This window comes from Zonotrichia albicollis, chromosome 1 (genome assembly GCF_047830755.1).
Source record: "Zonotrichia albicollis isolate bZonAlb1 chromosome 1, bZonAlb1.hap1, whole genome shotgun sequence".
Classification (NCBI taxonomy): domain Eukaryota; kingdom Metazoa; phylum Chordata; class Aves; order Passeriformes; family Passerellidae; genus Zonotrichia; species Zonotrichia albicollis.
The window spans coordinates 18428197-18435264 of record NC_133819.1 but is presented as its reverse complement, the minus strand read 5'-3'; positions in this window follow the sequence as shown (position 1 = coordinate 18435264).

The window sequence follows — 7068 nt, the reverse complement described above, 5'->3', positions numbered from 1 at the left end:
AAAGCTGGCCGGAGGATCTGGATGAGAACTGGATCAGACACATCCAGAGACACATGGTGCCTTTGCATCTTGGTTTCCTTAGGAAACGAAGTTAAAAAGACATCCGTATTTTTCCTAAGATCAGAAGCCAAATTAATGCATCTGTGTCCATGGGGAAATCCTTCCTCTGTGACTCCTGTACTTAATAGCAAAAAGCTTAAATGAAATACTTGAAGAAAATGATAGCTGGCTTCATGGGAGGCTACAAAACATACAGGTCTGGCCAGTATCCATAAGAGCTGGGTGGAAAACTAGTTCCAGGGTCAGGAAGAACAGCAGCTATCCAGCCCAACTTAGGCATGCAGTTGTTCCTTGGCTCACACTTTTATGACTTGTTTTCCAAATTTTTATCACTTTTGTAGAGCTTTCTATAAGGAAGCTGAGAGATTTAAAAAAGTGGGCATCAGGATTGCACATAGTAGTGGTCTTGGGAGTGAATTGTACTGTAGCAAAATCAATTCCTTTCACTCAATATTTCCATTTGCACCTTATGCCACAGGCTTGTGTTCTGGATGGCCTTTTCAGCTTCCCTCTGAGAAACTGATTTTCAAAGTAGTCTTCTGTCCTTCCAGCACCCCTTGCATTTCTGATTTCCATTAGATTTTCCAGAAATTTCCTGTGGGGCTGTGTCCATTTGTCAGAGCACATAAGAATAATGTGTTCACTTCTTTCTGCAGACCTTGGTTTTAGTGCCATGCACCAGCTCTACTGACCAAGCTCTTGAGACTGAGTAGACCATCAATGAATAGATGAAAAGGCTGAGAACTACACTCAGGAGGTTCTCCCAGGAGGGGCCCTTTCAGATGTTTTCCATTAAATGACACCTTGCATTTTGATATGCTTAATTGAGATAGCTTTTAATCTATATGTGCCTTTTTATCATCATATAAAGTATCACCTGTTGTGTGGTTCCAAGTCAGACACCTGGGAGAGATCCAGCTGTGTTGGCATGGCCTCATTCTGCCTTCTACTCACTGATGTCAGGCAAAATGCTCCTTAACTTCTGAGGCATTTTTCCATGTTTTAAAATAAGGAGCTACAATTTGGCATTTTCTGTACTTTTGAGGGAACCAGGGCTGTCCAGGCAACATTTGAGCTTAGAAACTTGGTGTAGGTACAAGGGCTGTGGGTGAAATGCAGAGTGAAGGATGGGGCAGAAAGGGGTCAGTCCTAAGGAGAAAGACTGGAAGTCTGTGTTGATTAAAGCAGGATCTATGCTAAAATGTCTAAATCTTGCCTTTCTTTTGCAATCACAAAATAGCTGAGACATTTTCTGGTGAGTTGTGCCTTGGGTTCCCTTCCAGGGCTGGTCCATGCAGATGTGACAACCTGCTCCTGCTGCCAACTGTTTCCTTACCTCATGGCAGATGTGTTTGTGCAGAACCCAAGGGTGTCAGCCCAGGGGCTGAGCCTTGTGGTTCATCATCCATCCATCCATCCATCCATCCATCCATCCATCCATCCATCCATTGGATACAACTGCAGCTGCTTGGGGGCTTTGCATTCAGTAAAATGTCTTCATTTGCCAAAGGGTGGTATAACCATTGTTTAATGATTAAGGCAGCCAAATGATGGTCTGGAGAACGGCAGCCTATCCTTGCCCCTGCAGGGCTCTACATTTTCCTCATCAGATTACTATTTAAGCCAAATCTTTTCCAGGCAATCACTGTTCTCATGTTTGCAAAATAAGACCTGTGGGAATGCAAGACACTCAGAGGTGGAGTTGGCATGATGAGACCTCTTCTTTGAATCTATGAAGTCCTGTGCTTTGAAAATAGGTTACAGGCATCACAAAATTAGAATTTTCCCCCCTAATCTGTCTCCAGTTCCTGGTCTATAAAATGGGATTAATAACGGTGTCTCATATCTGACGTAGGAGAAAAACAATACAAAATTAGAGAAATGATACATTTGATCCAGGGATTAATGTCCATAAGGACACGAGTAATTCCTTTAGGATAGTAGAGTTTCAATAGCATATACAAATAAAGTATTGGATTACACTTTGGATAACAGGAAGAAAACAGAATGCTGGTTTTGTATTTGTTAAATTAACACTGTCTTCTCTGCATGAGTAACATAAAGACCTTGTGGCTGAACAGTGTGCATGTAGTCAAAGATCATATATTAAAATCTGATAGACAGATATGCATCTGGAGGCAAATCAAAGTCGCACATACCTTTAGTTCTATTATTTCCCCAAATCCAGGGTCAGAAATCCACTAAAGTGTTAAATATTTTATTTCAATAGATTGCCTGAAAGATTATTTATCAGAAAACCACGATAAAGAGCATCAGGAGCGGTTTTGTGTCCGTCTCCCCACACTCCCTCCCTGCCTGTTGCCTCATCCATGTCGTAAATCCTCCACATTGTTGCTCTCTAAGGAACTGTGCAACTGGTTCATTGTTCGTTTGTCAGTTTGCATATGCAAATGGCACAGCGCCATACATTTCAGCAGCAGAAAAAGCTGTTTCTATAATCAGGAAAACTAGCAATTAATGAGGTGGGAGTAGGAGCAGATATTGCTATAGGCAGGAACAGCAGGCTTTTGTGCCGCTCCTCCGCCACTCGTCGTGTCCCCGCCTGGGTTTCTGAACTGTTCCCTGGTGGAGACAGCCCCTGGTCGTTGTCTTTCCAGTCACTGCTGCCTTCCAAGGGCTCAGCACTGTGTAAACATGCAATTGAAAACTCATTTGCTCTGAGAATGAATTTGAAGGTGAGGAGACTGGATTTGAAGCAAACTGCCTAACTGAATGGCTTTCAGAAATGTCATTTCCTCAGCACGTGTGCTGCTCTCTGGGCTGCCTGAAGGTGGGAAAATAAGAAACTGCAACAACTGAGGCAGACAGTGGCTGGAGATGTGTATGAGAGCTGGGACACCCTGCCTGAAGGGGCCATGGACAGGAGATGCTTCATTCTGGACATTTGCTCTGCCATATTTTCTGTGTATACTTCCACATAACCCCTGTATTTATCTAGTAGCACTCTACTCTGGTATAAACTGACATATTTTACAAATGGTTTGGATTGTAGCATGGTATTTAAAAGGAAACACAGATGTTAGAGAGCAATTCAGAGAGGAAATGAAAAGAGGAAGAGCATCTGGAGACTTGAGTCTGGGCTGGAGCTCTGGTTGTTGGTTGATTTAGTAGTTGGGGCTCTTTGCAATCAGATCTGGCCTTTCTGCTTTTAAGTAGGTGCTCTAAAGTATTCCCCAGCACACCTGACTGTTCTGGCTATGGGACCATGCACTGTGCAAGGCTCTGGAGAAAGGACAGGCAGAGAAACTACTTTGATGCCAACTCCAGTTGCAATATTCACAGCCACAGGTTTTAGATCTCTTTCAGATCTTATCAACCTTCTAGTAATACTGGTGTCCACCAACAGTTGTCTGTTTTAGGAAAACATTGGCAAAGGACGATCACCCAAAGGGAAGAGATTCTGGGGACTCTTCCTAAGGGTTTTGTGTTTCAGTCACGGCTCTGAGTCCAGGTAAAGCTGGCAAACCTGCTCCTTTCATAGGTTTAATAGACAGGTTTGTGAGCATCTGCACAGCAAACTGTTCCACCACCTGTGGCAATGATAAATATTTTATACTGTGCAGAATTTGTGACTTGGTTACAATTACTTGCATGTTTCTGTTGTGCTCGTGTCTGTTTGCTGAGTTTGTGCAGATGGTATCTGTGCATCTGAACAGGCTTGACAGAAAATTCTTGTGTTATTCATCTTCTCTCAGGCTGAGGAATAGAGAGTTCAGGAGCAGTTTTATGTTGGAAATGTAGTGGTGCAATGTTATTTTCACTCTCTGATACTTGTTGGGAGAGGTGTTTCTTTAACATCCCCACAGCCTGGTACTTTCTCTCCCTCAGCCTCTCTTTGTCCTCAGTGAAATGTGAGATTTAATGAATTCTAAGCCTTACACATAGCCAGTCTCTTTTCTCAGCTAATTTTATTATTTAAACAAACATTCTGTACCTTTCCACTGACTTTGTTAATGCATAGCCCTGCAAATACTGAGTGATTTATCTTTTACTATCAGGGATGCAGTTCATGTCTCCTAATAAGTAATATAGCCATTATCTGTGTTTAATGTAGAAATTTCTTTCTTTCCTTGAGGTTTGGTGCTGTATATTATATGCTATCTAAATCTAGTCAAACTTAAAAGCATCATGGAAGACATTTGATGGAAACCAATCTTAGGGTCGGTTCTTTGTTGTCTTTGGAATTTTTTAGGAACAACGTGAAGGAAAAAGTAGAATCAGTGAGATAAGGAGATGCAGGGTTTTGGGTTTTTTTCTGCAGACTTTTTTCCAATTTATATTTAAACTTATAAAAAAGTAAATTCTCAAGACAGAATCCCCCTTTAAATTTTTTTGAGGTAGTTCTTCCTTCCATTTTAATTTTTGTTGGAGGAGGAGGAGGAATATTTTACTCTGCTCTGGGGTATTGACCGCTTTAATTCTCTAAACACAATATTCAAACCTCATGGATGTTTCTGCCAGTGCAGCTCATTCAGGCTCCCAGGGCTGCAGAGAGGGAACAGCATGAGAATTCATGCAACACTTGTGGAGGCCAAGGGCATTAAAGGGAGGGGTGGCTCCACTGAGGGCTATTAAACATAATGGCCCAGATGCAACTGTGGTGTTAGTGGGGATGTGGACTCTGAATGCAAACTCATTGGTTAGATCAGAAGATTTTGTGGTAGTATATATGTGGGTTTGGAGATATTTTTATTTAGTGTGTGTCTGTTTTCTAGATAACTAAATCATGTATGAGTGTTGCAAGTGTATCGGGGTTTTTATTTCTAAAAGATAGAAAAGAAAATGCACCCTTTATGTAGCTTCCTTTAAATAATATAACATGTAGGAGAGTCTAATAGATTCAGCTTTAAGCAGGCTGCACAATACTTGTTTTTGAGGGAATTGTTCTGTTCTTTTGGAAATCCAGTAGAATATTATCAACATGAATAGGATTGAACGGTAAATGCTTAAAATTATCAAAGCTAAATACATGCAATTTAGCCACAAATTGCATACAGTAACAAAAATATCACTAGCAGAACTTGTATAGGAGTCTACATATGGGTTATGGTGAGCTTCAGCATTTAGAGGAAGAATGATGAAAAGAAAGAAAAAAAGCAAGCTGCTTATGGAAATCATTTTCTGGCTATCCTGGGTCATAAATAATCTGTGCCAAAATGCACAAAAAGCACTAAAAAGGTTTCTTCAATGCAAATTTGACTGTTCTAGTATTGGACAAAGCAGCTAAGTTTGCACAACTGCATAACTGCTGTGTGCATAAGCTATTTTTTTCCTAATTTTTAAAAAATTGCTGTTATCCTTTCTGTTATAATGAAGTCGCTATAGCTAGGATATAGAAAAGTTTGCAGTCTTTAACATTTTACAGAGCTAAAAATAAAGTCCATACATTAAAAAAAATCTGAATTTCTTTATAAAACCAAATGACGCCTCTGTTGATTCTATGTGAACACGAACATGTAGGTTGTTTTTACCCCACATTCATTGTCTTCTAAAGACAATGCAAGTTTTCATGGTGCCTTTATGTGCCATGATTCTCTTCATATTGTGAAAAATGCTTTCATGTTTCTGATTGAGAAATGATAATTTGCAGTCTTGAAGAGATTGTCACATAAAGGAGACTGCATGCACTGAGCTGCATCTGCTGCACAGATGAGGTAATGTCTGTGGTGCACACTTGAGATTAACCTGTTTGAAGCACAGAATACCATTTTAATGATGAATTAAAAACCAAAGGGGTGTGTGTGTGTGAACATATTACTTTGGGCAAAAAGGTGAAATCCTTCTCTAAAAAGGTTAAACGTGAAAGAAAAACACTGTGCTGCAGAAATGAGCTGGAGAATTAATTCATTGTCAGAGGGAGTTTGGAGGAAAAAAGAATATCTTCCCAAGATGACATATGACTTACTGAGGGGCTGAAGAAATGTAGTGGAGGTGTAGAGGGGAAATAGATAAAAATAATTCCTGTTTCCTCTTACCATGAGACTTCCAGGTGTTACATGTTTTCTTTGCCTCCTGAGTCTAATAAAAGACTTGTGGGAGTTGATGAAAATATTTTTGCCTCTGTATTCTATTTTCCCCCAATAACAGAAATTCTGAGGGGAAAAAAAAAAAAAAGAAACACCATGGCAATCTGAAAGGCATTTCTTTAGTTGATGTAGATTGGAAATTATTTTCTTACAGGACAAGAAGTGCAGTCTTGGGTCATAGTTCAGCTTTTACACCAGTTTTGATCAATTTTCACAAAAACAAGGCTTTAAGAAAAATAATTGCCAGACAACTTCAAAATATACTTACTATGGCAAGTGATACATTGAAACATACCTTTTTGAAAATAATTTGGGTATCATCACTGAGTCCATATACTACTGAAATATACTGTTTTGTATACAAAGAGGGGAAAGAACAGGTTTGATAAACTACTACTCTGAAGCTTTAGAAATGCAGCACAGTATTGCATATCTAGATAGACTCAGTAATTGCTGGGACTTTGCAGCCTAGTGATTGAGTCTTTTCATTTTCCAGATGTGAGGAATTTCAGCCCCTGTTATGCAAAGAAACTTCTTGCTTTATTTGTATTTCTTTTAAACTGAAATTGTAAGCTACTTCACTAACATGCTCCATTTATCATGCTCTTAAGAGTACACCTACAAAAGGGATTTTGTGTAAGTGCAGAAGGGGAAAGATGAGAGGTAGTTTTAGTAATTGAAGAAGATTAATGGTGAGCTTCTTGCATGGATAATAACAAATGTCACCAAAACTTCAATTGTTTGCTGATGTTCCATTGCCACTAGTTACAATAATAAATGTTATATTAACAGGACAATTATATTAATATAGAAATCCTTAGATAATTGTTTTTATAATGATAGTATCTAATTCTGGATATGTCGGTGCAAGAAACACCTATAATTAAACAACTGTACATAATGTTGATGGTTTCATGCCAGCCAGCAAGAATCTTTCCCCTGGAAAGGACTCAAAATACCA